Source organism: Cotesia glomerata, linkage group LG8 (genome assembly GCF_020080835.1).
Source record: "Cotesia glomerata isolate CgM1 linkage group LG8, MPM_Cglom_v2.3, whole genome shotgun sequence".
Taxonomy (NCBI): Eukaryota; Metazoa; Arthropoda; class Insecta; order Hymenoptera; family Braconidae; genus Cotesia; species Cotesia glomerata.
In genome coordinates, this window is record NC_058165.1 from 16296839 (window position 1) to 16310796 (window position 13958).

A 13958-nucleotide genomic window follows, 5' to 3' on the forward strand; every position below is an offset into this window, starting at 1 on the left:
GATATTCATCATGATACTGATTATATTTCTTATTATCATTTATGACAACGATCTCGTCGATATTAATATTCATCAGGCTTTCAATGATGATATTCATCATAAAACTAATTGCATTAGTAATGTTATAATTATTTTCAATGACGTTGATCTCGATATTGACATTTATCATGATCCAATGATATTAATGATATTGAAATTCATCATGATATTGATGATACTGATAACGATATTCATCATGATACTAATTATACTTTTAATATTATTGATGATATTGATCTTATCATTAGTGATATTCATCAAGCTCTTAATGATGATATTCATCATCAAACTAATCGCACTGGTAATGTTGTAGCTATTTTTAATGGCATTGATCTCAATATTGATATTTATCATGATATTGATGATATTGATATTCATCACGATGTTAATATCAATATTCATGACAATAATACTAATTAAAAAACTAACAAAATAAAATAAAAAATAGTAAATTAAGTTTAACGGATATTCAGTGTATGTTATCTATAAATAGAGTTCGAACGAGAGTTAAAATAACTTGTCAGTGCTGTACATCCGGCTTACGATTACCCGCATGCTCGAGAATGTATGAGATTGTTATATATAGATATACTACTACTCTCAAAGTAGACCAAACAGGGCTCGATACAAGACGAATAAATAAAAAACAAAAACATATAAAAATTCGTTACTTTATTTTGTTTGGTAGATGTCATCAAATAAGTAGAAAGAGGATCCTTTGATCAGACATTTTTATCACGTATCTTGCGCGTATCTGATAAATAAAACCCGAACGAATATAAAGAGTATAAGGATAAGTATGTGAAGAAATAATAATAAGGGAGGAAAGGGTTGAATAAATATTTATGAATGCAGCTGTGAAAGAGCTATACCGTTTTATTGCTGTACTTTTCCCCCTTAAATATTATATTGCTTTGTTTCTTCTTTTCGCAAGTTAACTTTACTTCGGTTTTCCGCTGAGATAAACGGACAATGACATTGTTCGACCAATAAATCCACGCGTTTCTTGGCGACCTTTTATCTTTTATGCTCTTCTAGTCTTCAAAATAACGTTATTTTATGCTATTACCTCTTTTTTTTTCATTATTATTGTTCTAATGCACCGACGTAACCTCGGAAATTTCGTAAACTTGTTATTTATACTTAAATAAAAACTTTTTAAATTTGAATTATTTACTCGTGTAAAATTTAAAGGAAAAATTTTTACTCAAAAAATTTCAAGGATTACTTTTTGAAAAATATTTTTTAAATCTATCAATTTAACAAAATATCAATTTACTTTGTTCCTCTCTCTGTCTCTTTTTCTCTCTCGGTCCAAAAGCCTAAAAATAATCTAAAACTGAGAATTCTTAAACCATACGACATTTATAAATCATGCCCGTGGGCGGATTTCTCAAAACTCGTGACCGTATCCTCAAAATAACCCCCAAATTTAAATATTATTTCCTTCTTCTACTATATTTTTGTATCTATTCACCCTTTCATTAACTTGTCATCAATTATTTCTCAATTCCAATGATTATGATGCTCAAATAAAATTAAATTTTGGTAAAATGGTAAGAGATACGGAAAAATTGATAAGCACCTTTTATGTAGAAGATTAAATTTCCAATAAAAAAGTTCTTTTTTACATTATTTTCGTATTTTTGAGATTTAGATTAGAATTTTGATTTTTAACTTGGGATACATAATTTAATCAAATATTTTTATAAGAGAATTTTGGAATAAAATTTTTGGACAAATGATAAGAGATACATAAAAATTAATAAGGGTCTTTTTTAAATAAAATTAAATTGCCAATAAAAAAGATTTTTTATAATTTTTTCTGATTTTTAAAATTTAGCTTACACAGTAAAAAAATTTTCATTAAATTTGGCACAAATATTTGTGTTAATGACTGTTTTTACACAAACTAATGTTAATTCCACATTTTAGTGTGTTAAATTAACACATGAGATTATGAAATTCATTTCAAAATTTATTACAGTGTATAATTTTAATTTTGAAGTTCTTAAACATGTAATTAAATCAAATTATCTTGCAAGAAAATTTCAAAATAAATTTTAGCGAAATAAGAGATACTAAAAAATGTATAAAAATCTTTTTTATAGAAGATTATATTTCCAATAAAAATTTTTCCTATAATTTTTTCGTATTTCTAATAATTAGCTCAGAATTTTAATTTTGAAGTTCTTAAACATGTAATTTAATAAAATTTTCTTGCAAGAGAATTTCAAAATAAATTTTAGCGAAATAAGAGATACTAAAAATTGATAAAAATCTTTTGATAGAAGATTAAATTCCCAATAAAAAGTTTTCCTATAATTTTTTCGTATTTCTAATAATTAGCTCAGAATTTTAATTTTGAAGTTCTTAAACATGTAATTTAATAAAATTTTCTTGCAAGAGAATTTCAAAATAAATTTTTAGTAAAATAAGAGATACTAAAAAATTAAAAAAAATTTTTTTGATAGAAGATTAAATTTCCTACAAAAAAGGTTTCTTATAATTTTTTCGTATCTTCAATACTTAACCCCAAAACCCTGTTTAAAAATATTCATTGAAAAAAATTAAAAAAAATCGCTCTATGTAAATTATATATCTATAGATATATACTGAGAAATTAAAATCAATTGAAATTATTGAAAAAAATTCAAATCTAACGATAGTGAATTTTTTTCAATGAATATTTTTAAACAGGGAAATAACTTCCAAAGTTGAACAGTAATAATTAGTATTATTATAATTTGTGTATAAAAACTTTAAATTGATAATAATAATAATAGCCAGAGTATGCAAGCTCGTCATCTCAAAAGAAGAAGAAGAAGATAAAACGAGCTTACGTCCGCAAAGAAGGTAACGAGACGCAAGAGGCGGCCGCCAGAAATAACCAATAAGACATTCACTCGAAGACGGACGGCCATCCGGCCCGGACGAACCGCGGTGCGTTTTATTATTACCAGCCTCATCTATTTATTCGTCCCTCCTTTCCTCCTTATCACTTACCACGGATTACACACCATTTACGCAATCTCGATCTCAATCTCGATTGACACTCGTATCGCCGATAATCCTCAGCTCAGATCAAATCCCGAAATTCCCCTCGAAAGTGATTAATAAAAATTAACAATATCGCTATTGGATACACAACATGTACGTGCAGTGCTAATTATCGAGTGCATCTAATTATAAGTGTTAGATAATCGTCTAATCCTTATTCTTACTCAAAAGTTCGCCAATTTAAACTTCTGTGACAGTGCAGTGCGTCAATTCTAGGTGTTTTTCTTTTTAAAAATTTCAATTTCGCCTTCTTTTCGGTTAAAAACACAAAAATTTGCAAAATCTCTCGGTCTCAACAAGATGGCGGTCGCGCGCGAAATGGCGCGCAAAACCGCGCGAAATTTAAATTTAAAATTGTATTTTCTTGGTCTGGAGTTATAATTAGGGCTGCAAGTTAGGTATTAAGTGTTTTGTGTTAACTTAAACAGATAAAGATGTAAATGCACATGTTGATATATTTATATTTATATATATATTAGAGAAAGAGGTGCAGAATTAGACATGTGTGCTCTAATATGGCTACTGGTGTCCAATTACTAGTGGTCTGTCTTCCGTACTGATTCTATTACCATCGCTCGAGCAATGAGAGCGTCGGTAGCTAAGTTATCGGTTCACTGCTTGAACATATGCCCTCGCTGAACACTATTTCGAATGTAATTAACGCATCAACTGTTATGTGGACGTACATGTTAGATATTTGCTAGTAGTTTAACGATTTCGTACGTAGAATGAAACTCTCCGGGGATAGCGATCGCAGGTTCCGCTAGTATGTGTTGTATATATATAAATAGATAGACATAGATGTGTCTAGTTATTCTGATGTGTGTGCCGTGACTAGTGACACCCTCGGGTTTATCGCCTGCCGATAGATGACGTTCAAGTCAATCATGTATGGTGACGTAACACTTTAAATAAAATTTAGATTTATTTTTGGAGAAATTATTAATTTAAAAAAAATTTTAGTTACTTTCTATTTTCGTAATTTGGCTTCGGGATCTAAAATAGTTGAAGCATAGAATTTTTTTTAAGGTGAAAAAAATTGTAGAGGATTAAAATTCAGATTTTTAGTACTTTTGTGAAATTTTGAGTTTAATGGTATTACGGGTGAAGGGTGGGAGAGAGAAAAAAATTGATAAAGACCTTTCTTGTAGAAAATTAAAATTCTTAAGAAAAAATTATCTTATAATTTTTCCGTATTTTTAATACTCACACCTGAATTTTGAAAATATGGGATTGAATTAAATATTCTAAAAAGAAAATTTTGAAATTAATTTTTGAGAAATGAAAAAAGGTCCAAAAAAATTGATAAGGACCTTTTTTGTAGAGAATTAAATTTTCTAAATTATCTTATAATTTTTTCGTATTTTTGATTTTTACACCAAAAATTTTATTTTTGAATTTTGGACACACGGGATTGAATTAAATATTTTTATAAAAAAATTTTGAAATCAATTTTTTAAAAAATAATTAAAGATACCGCGAAATTGATAATGATTTTTTTTTGTAGAAATTTAAATTTCTTAAGAGGGATAGCCACTGTGAGGATCTAAAAAATAGATGACTTTCGGAAATTTTTTTGACTGGGATAATAAAGGAATTTGGAGATCGGGTTTTTTTGTTTTATAAAGTATACATTTAAGATTATTCCCCTAAATTTTTATTAAAAAATATCATATTGCTGCAAAGTTATTAGTATTTTTGTGGAGGATCTCTAACTCAAAAACGGATTATCTAAAACAAAAAAACGAAACAGTGTTGTAATCTGCATGCATGTGCTTATCGTTGCCCGTAGGGGAAATTTTGAAAATTCGGATTTAAAAAAAAAATGGCGACATACTAAAAATTTTTTCATTTTTTTTTCTCATTTTTTTGGATTCAAACAGCCTTAAAAAATCTTAAAAATCAAAATTGTCAAAATCCCCTACGTGCAACGATAGCTATTGAATAGATAAATACGGAAAAAAAAGTTGTAAATCGGTTAATATCTATGCAAATTACAGTTCGAAAAATATTCTGATTTTTTATATAAAACTCTAGATACATATTTTTGAAAGGATAAAATTTGATTTAAAAGAAAAAAAAAAATTTTTTTTTTTTTTAATTTACAGTGGTTATCCCCCTTAAAGAAAAGTTGTCTTATAATTTTTTTCATATTTAACCCAGAATTTTGATTTTAAATTTCTTAAACATGTGATTCAATCAAATTCTCTTATGAGAGGATTTTGAAATGAAATTTTAGACAAATGATAAGAGATACTCAAACATTGATGATTTTTGTTTTAAAGAGGGTCAAATTTCCTACAAAAAATTTTCTAATAATTTTTTTGTATTCTCAATGCTAAATCTAAAATTTTAACTTCCAAATTTTCCAAGTTTACTTTTATTCATAAATAAATGAAAAAAAAATTTTTTTCAATTATTTTCCCGAAATTTAATTTTAATTTAATGAAACGACTTTAAAAATAAACTAATTAACAATTATCGACATAATAGCAATAGCTAATATATAAAAATACATTATTACTCACGAATGAATCAACATTAAGTCCATTTATTCCGCCAATAAATATAAAATAGTAAATAAATTATTCTCTAATGAATGAACGATCTATAAAAATTCCCCCATTGAAATAATAAATTTACCTGGGCGTAAAAAAAACAATAAAGTTAGTCCACCGGATTGAGTTAATAACTCTTAATAAAATCTACTGTGAACAATATACAACTTGAGCGACTTTAATAAACTTTTAAACTTTTTTTCCTAATTCATTAAATTCAATCCGCTTTCGTTTTCTCGCGTCTTACATGTACCACAGCGAGTGTCACTGAATGCGCGAGAACACAATGACCTCTGGCGGCAAAAACTCCAGACATCGGATCAGGGTATATGGCCCCCCATGCGTCGGTTGAACTCTATTTACATTTTTTACATCCACGTATTGACAAACAAAGAGATAATTAATTAATTAAGTATATTACGACATGAGTTTAAAATTAATGCGACGCAAAAATGAATCGAGACCTCGAGAGTAATTATAATTAGCCGAGAACAAATTGACGCACTTGCCAATTCTCAATTAGAATTACTATTAACATTCTCTTCCTCGATCAATAACTTAATGAGAAACTGACAAATAGGCGCTAACATTTCATTTCAGACACTTTTACTCTTCTCATTATCACTTCTAATTATTATTATTATTATTGTTATTATTACTTGTATTTAATGTTGAGTACTTAAAGTGTTGTTAATTGCAGCATCAAGCGGATTTTTTAACCGAGGAGTTTAAATACCGGGGCCCTACTTAGGGGCCCCAAATTTTATTTTCCCGCCTTAAGGCGGCTTAAGGGTGAGTTTTTATTATTTTTTATTTATTTATGCATATTTTCACGATATCATGATGAATATTATTATCAATGTCGGTATCATAATCATGAATATCATCGATAATGTCATTTTAATGATGAATATCACTAACTATGTCGTTGTCGTAATGAATATCACTTATGATTTCATTCTCTTTATGAATATCATTGATATTATGATAAATATCACCATAAATATCATTATCATGATAATTATTATAAATGTGAATATTATTACCGCGATAAATATAACTGTCATTACAAATATCACTGACAATATCATCATCATGATGAATATCATTGTTAAAATTATTAACATGATAAATATCATTATTAACATCACTAATACGATAAATATCATTATCATGATGAATATCACTTAATATCTCATTCTCATTATGAATATCATTGATATTGTGATAAATATCAATATCATGATAATAATTACAAATTTAATTATTATTATTGCGATAAATATCACTGAATATTACTATCATGACGATGTCACTGGCAATCTCGTTGTCATGATGAAGATAACTTATGATCTCATTTTCGTGATAAAAATCATTGCTATTATGATTAATATCATCATAAATATCAGTATCATGATAATGATTATAAATGTGAATATTATAACCGTGATAAATATCATTGTCATAACGAATATCACCAAAAATATAATCATGATGAATATCATCGTCAATGTTATATAACATAATAAATATTATTGTTTATATTATGCATATCATCATGGCAATCATGGAAAATATCACTAGTAATATCATTATCATGATGAATATCTCTGTCAGTATTAAATATCATGATAAATAAAATTGTTAACATTAATACTATTATCACCCAGTGAACACATGACTTCAATATGACGTCATTTATAAGTCATAGGAATGTCACAATATTTTACGTAAATATGACGTAAAATTGACCTGTCTTGTAATCCAATTATGATGTAGAAATATATGATATATTTTTGACATCATACTGATGTAAGTTTATTACTTCTCTATGATGTAACGGAAATGACTTAGATATTACGTACAACTGACATAATATATAAACTACAATATTACGTAACATTAATGCTATCATTGTATGTCATAACGACGTAAGTTTAACATCATGCGTTTACATCAGTGACAAGTCACGGCTGTACGTAATCTTGACGTAAGTTTAACATCATGCGTTTACATCAGTGACAAGTCACGGTTGTACGTAATCTTGACGTAAGATTAATATCATGTGTTTACATCAGTGACAAGTCACGGTCTTACGTAATACCGATACCATCTGTGAGTCATTATTTAACATCAATAATTTGTCACAATTGTACATAATACTAACGTAATTTGAAAGTCATTTTCTAAATCAGTGACAAACGATTATTTTCCATAATATTGATAAAATTTGGAGGATGTATTTTTTTAATATTATCGATTGATCAAAATTTATCAAACATAAAACTTCTTCAACAAGATGTCTAATTTACAATTAATCGCTAAATATTAGTGAAAATTGGTTTAAAATTTAGTAAGAATCAGGAAGAGGTAAACAGCTGATTTAAGCTGGTACCTTGCAAATTTAAGTCCGCTCTTAATAACAAAAATTTATAATTTATAATATTAATGAATATATCTAACATATTAGCAAATAACATACAAAATATTTTTCATTTACGTTTTTAAGAAAAAAACATAGAAATTAAATACATGTGGGATATAAACTTTTTATATCTTTGCTTGTATGTTTCCATACACTGCAGAAAAAAAATCTTGACTCAAAGGTAAATTTCTTTGGACTAAGAATATATTAGAGATGACTGAAAATTTCGTGAATGAAGTCAAAATTTCTTGACACTAAAACACTTCTTGCTCCAATATAACTTCGGCCTCCGTCAAAATTTTCTTGGTGCAAGAAATACTTTTTTTTCGTTGCATATGTTTCTCACTTATATTTTTTCCATGAATTTAGGTACTTTTATCCATTGTAAAAATATTTTCGACTTCATTCAGTATGAATGATTTGGTGTGAAACTGATAACAAAATACCGAGTTCAATTTATGTGGCATGAACTCTAAATTTTTAAACCGTCAAGCGAGTAAACATATAATTTCTTATGGTTTCGCGTCAAGAAATTAAATGTCAGTCATTTAAATATTGCACTATTACTTGAAAAATAATTTTCTGACACTAGTGCTGCTACTTATGAAACATTGTATTTGAAATAATTCAAACAGTTCCATGATTGTTATTGACGAGACTAATAGTATTTTACACAGTAAAAAATTTTGCGTCATTGCGTCAAAAACTTTAGTGTTAAATATTTAACTTTTTTAAGTGTTAATTTAACATTTTCTTGTGTAAAATCAACATAAAAAAATGTTCAATATTTAACATAAAAATTTTTAACACAAAAATTAACATTAAAAAGAAATATAGATTAAAAAAATGGTATACTTAAAAGAGTTGAAATTAAAAAAAAAAAATCTAAATTTTGTAAATTGAAATTTGGAAGAAGAAAAATCCAAATGAAAAATACTAAATTTTCGGAAAAAATTAAATAAAAAAAAAAATTCGAGTCTTGAGAAATCAATAAGTATTAAAAAATATTCAAATGACACGGATACATCGTTTACTCTGAAAAAATTTCACTCTGTGAAAGTTCTCTGTGTCCGCAGAGAGTCTAAAGTTCTCTGTGTCCGCTTTTAGACGAAAATTTTTGAAAGTGTAAGATTCAATCAATTCTTATGAAAATTTATAAATTGCCTATTCATTACTACAAGTTTCACTAAAGAGCCTTTTATAAGAGTTTTTACAAAGTTTTATAGAACTTTATAAAATTTCATGAGTTTAATGAAATTTTATAAAATTGTATAAATTATTAGACTTGAATTTTATACAATTCCAGCTCTTAAAATCCATTTAATCTCAGAAAAAATTATGAAATAAGCATTTTTCGTCTTGTAAAGCTTATCACATAAGTTATTTACTTCGTAACATGAACCGTTACTTGGACAAGTGAGCAGCGTTCCAGACTTCGATACGTGAGGACCCAAGTTCGAGCCCAGCATATTTCAGGATTTTTTCATCAAGTATCAACATATAACTAGAGTTTTTCAAACTTTGTAATAAGTCCACAACACTATAATTAATTTCAAAATTGCCATCTTTTTATTTTTGAGAAATTTTTTTTTTAATATTTTTTCTGAGGTACAATTCTTACATCACTTACATCATTTTAACGTCATAATGACATCATTATCATTATATAGACATCACAGGTATGTCATATTGACGTCATAAATGTCATTGAGACATAATACTGACGTCATGATTACGTCATATTTTTACGTCAGAATCTTACGTCAAGAAGTGTGAAATAATGAGTCATATATGACTCATTCGTGACTTGTATCTTACGTAAATCCTGACATAGCCCAATGTCATTTTGACGTCACATTGACGTAAACGTGTTTACTGGGCAGTATCACTATCATGTTGAATATCACTAATGTTATCATTAATAAGATGAATTGAATATCATAATCAATATGAAAATCATGATAATTAATGTAAAATAACTTTGAGTAATTCTTTCCCGGTAAATATCAGTAATTATCACTATCATGAAGAATATCACTACTAATATAATTATCATGATAAATATCCCTGTTAGTATTAAATATCACGATAAATAACATTTTTAATATTAATACTATTATTAATATCACTGTTAGTATCATTATCATGATGAATATTGTTAATGTTGTCATTATTATGATGAATATCGTCATCAATATCAAAATCATGATAATTCATATAAAATAACTTTAAATAATTCTTCTATGGTAAAAGTCAGTAAATATCACTATCATGAAAAATATCACTACTAATATAATTACTATGATGAATATCCCCGTCGGTATTAAATATCATGATGAGTGACATTGTTAACATTAATACTATTATTATCGTTATAAGTATCATTATCATGATTAATATCACTAATGTTATCATTCTTATGATGAATATCATGATAATTAATATAAAATAACTGAATAATTCTCTCACGGTAAATACCACTATCATGAAAAATATCACTAACAATATGATAATTATGATGAATATCATTGTTAAAATTATTAACATGATAAATATCATTATCATGAAGAATATCACTAATGTTATCATTATTATGATGAATATCATTATTAATATCAAGATCATGATAATTAATATAAAATAACTTTACATAATTCTCTCGAGGTAAATGTCAGTACATATCACTAACAATATAATTATCATGATGAATATCACTATCATGGATGAATATCATTTTCAATGTCAGTATTCAAAAAAACATAAATAATAAAATAATATTACTAAAACTAGATCGTAAATGTCAAACAAAATAGTAAAGAAATTTTAAACATATAAATTTGAAGTTAAAAATGTCACTTCACGTATCTAGTAGAATTGAAATCGAGGGCGAATAAAGAAATTTAGAAAAACGACGATAAATGTTGACTGGCAACTCGTAAAAACATGATTGAACATTCTGGACATGGTTATATCACTGTGTAACATCTGTCGTAACAAGTTTCCGGACGGTTCCTCGCTTGATTTTAAAAACTTTTTATGACAAAGGATCCTAACTTTTAATCGATATTATGAAAGTTCCATTAAATCTACACACAAATATAAATGAAAATATAGAGACATAGAGATATTCTATAAATGTGTGAGAGTTACTGACACGCGGTCGCATCAAGGGCAGAACGAATTGGAGTGAAAGAATGCCATTGCATGTAATCGTTCAAAAACTCCTGTTTCGAGCTTGTGGAAATTGGATTTTGCGAAAACCAATTGAATTTCTCGCCTATTACGCTCACGGACAATATAATAGCCTTCGATTTTAACGGAACTTTTCACCACGAATGATCTATTATATTTACGTTTTATTAATTTAACAACAAAATCGGGAGATTTATTTTTTATCAAAAAAAAATTAAAGACAATATCAACAAATTTTTGTATTTATTTATTATTTAAAACATCTTTGATCCCTCGATAATAGAAAGCGCGAAGGGTGCGATGATACGTGTCGAGAGTCGGGCAAAAAATAATAAAGCTGATCGTATGCCCTTGTCCGATAATAGAGAGCCGCGGCTTTACCAACCGACAAAAAATTATACTGTTTTTTCCCGAATTTTTTTCCCCAGTGCTCTGTACCTCGGACCCGGGTTTTTGTGGAATCTCTCTTATCTACCATTTTTTTAGCCACCAAATAGAAATCTATCTTATGTTCATATCGAGGGAACCTTTTTTTTATATACACTTTATTTCTTTTCTTGAATTCTCCTGTACGAACTCATATTTATTAATTTTTTTTCTTTCATATGTCGAGTCATAAATATTCGAGTCAATTTTTAAAAATATATTTTCTCAACAATCTTTAGAATTTTTTATTAAGAAATAAATTTTTTCATACGTTAATAATTAAAGAAATTTTATTCAAATTTTAATACTTAAAATTGATTACACTTAAAAAAATTTAATAATTGAATGAAAAAATATTTTCAATTTATTAAATTATTTTTTGAAATTGAATTCGGAACAGAAAAAAAATTTGTATATTTATAATGCAATTATTAAGTTTAAAATTGATATTCTGGGCTAAATATTCTGGGAAATATGACAAAATGATAAGAAAGCTTTTTTTATAGAAATTTCAATTCTCTATCAAAAAGGTCCTTATCAATTTTTCTCTCATATCATTTAGCTAAAAATTTAAATTTTAAATTAAATTTCCAATTCATTAAAATCGCGAATTTGAAATGTTCTTAGTTTTGCCACTAGATGGCCGATTTTTCTCGCTTGCAAAAAAATTTTACCAGAGTATCATTTAGTCCAAATTTTTATTAAAATTGAATTTTAAGTTCATTGAAATCGCGAGTTTGAAAGGTTCTTGCTTTTGCCACTAGATGGCCGATTTTCCTCACTTGCGGAAAAATTTTACCAAGGTCTCATTTAGTCCGAATTTCAATTAAAATTCTAATTTCAACAGAGTTTAATAAAACTATGTGGTAAAAATATTTTTAAAATCAAAATTCTGGACTAAATAATAGAGATTACGAAAAAATAATAGAAAGCTTTTTTATAAAAAAATTCAATTCTCTATTAAAAAGATCTATATTAATTTTGCCTTATCTCTTATCATTTAGCTAAAATTTGAATTTTAAATTAAAGTTCATTCAAATCGCGAATTCGAAAGGTTCTTGGTTTTGCCACTAGATGGCAAATTCTTCTCGCTTGCAGAAAAATTTTACCAGAGTATATAAAGCTCCCAAATTTTTTTTTAATTATACTAAAAAATAGTTCAAATTCTACTGAAATGAGAACAATCTTAACAATCTAAAAAAAAATTACTATTTCCCCAAAGTTATTATGAATTTCCTTAAAATTAAATTATTTACGTAAACTAATGCATGTTTTGTCACTCAACAAATCTCAAATAACAAATCATGAAAAACATTTAAAAGAAAAAAACATAAACGATATTAAACATAAAACTATACAGTTTTCTATTCCTGTCCCAAACGGTGAGAATCGTAAAAATAAGTATCTGGAGAATGGAAGGAGTTTCTCACCATGTCTAAATATAAACCCCTGGGTATTTGAATTCACTCGGCTCATCAGTATCCAGTTCTATTTCGTTACCTTGTTACTTATAACCAAAATCTCAGTGCTCCTATCAAAATTTCCTATTAAGCCAAATCAAACGCAAAATCGGAGGTTTTTTCTGTTAATTAACATATAAGTTTAATTTGATTTGTCGTGATTAATTGATTGAGGATTAACAATTTGAGTTATTTGACAAGGTAACTTATAACACAACAAAGTAAAAATATTTTTTTTTAACGCGTCTTCATTCAAAGTCAAATATTTCCTTTGTCTTTTTTTTCCACGTGATTTTTATCGCAACAAATAACAACAACGACAATAACAAAAGTCATATTCAAGTACAATGTTGTTTGCATCTAACAAAGAAATATCAAGGACGCGTCTTTGTACACGAGTTGGCAGCGACGCAATTTATGAATCATTATATTTCTATACACAATTATAATTATTATTATAATTATATTTTAGAAAATTATTAATAATATAGAAAAAAAAAATAGTTTAGTTATTAAAATTTTAAATTTTCAAGTTTCAATTCAAAATTCTGGGTCAAATATTGAAAATACGAAAAATTTATCTTTTTTTATGAAAAATTTTATTATCTGCAAAAAAGTTCTAATCAATTTTATCGTTTCTTCAATCCCTGAGCTAGAATTTTCAAAATAAAGACTTAAATTTTCACCATCTCGTATAGAACTATAAACTTTCAAATTTATACTATTTTTATTATTTTCATTGTTGTTATTTAATAAATTTTAAATTTCATTGAACCAAACTTGAGGTATGCGAATCAA

General features: G+C 26.9%; 2 protein-coding genes across 7 annotated transcripts in view; one reads left to right on the forward strand and one right to left on the reverse strand.

Moving 5' to 3' along the window:
- Positions 1-13958, reverse strand: part of LOC123270364 — an 87507-nt gene that overhangs the window by 68193 nt on the left and 5356 nt on the right. The gene's annotated exons all lie outside the window — the stretch shown is intronic.
- Positions 2844-13958, forward strand: part of LOC123270361 (RING finger protein nhl-1) — a 44999-nt gene continuing 33884 nt past the window's right edge. For 2 of the 6 annotated variants that reach the window (XM_044736370.1, XM_044736375.1), the window contains exons 1-2: positions 2844-2982; positions 6358-6449. The gene's annotated coding sequence lies outside the window, so the exon portion shown is untranslated. Of the gene's footprint in view, positions 2983-3009; positions 3193-6357; positions 6450-9850; positions 9853-13259; positions 13362-13958 lie in introns of those variants that run through there. The other 4 variants (XM_044736371.1, XM_044736373.1, XM_044736372.1 and 1 more) reach the window with 4 other exon arrangements.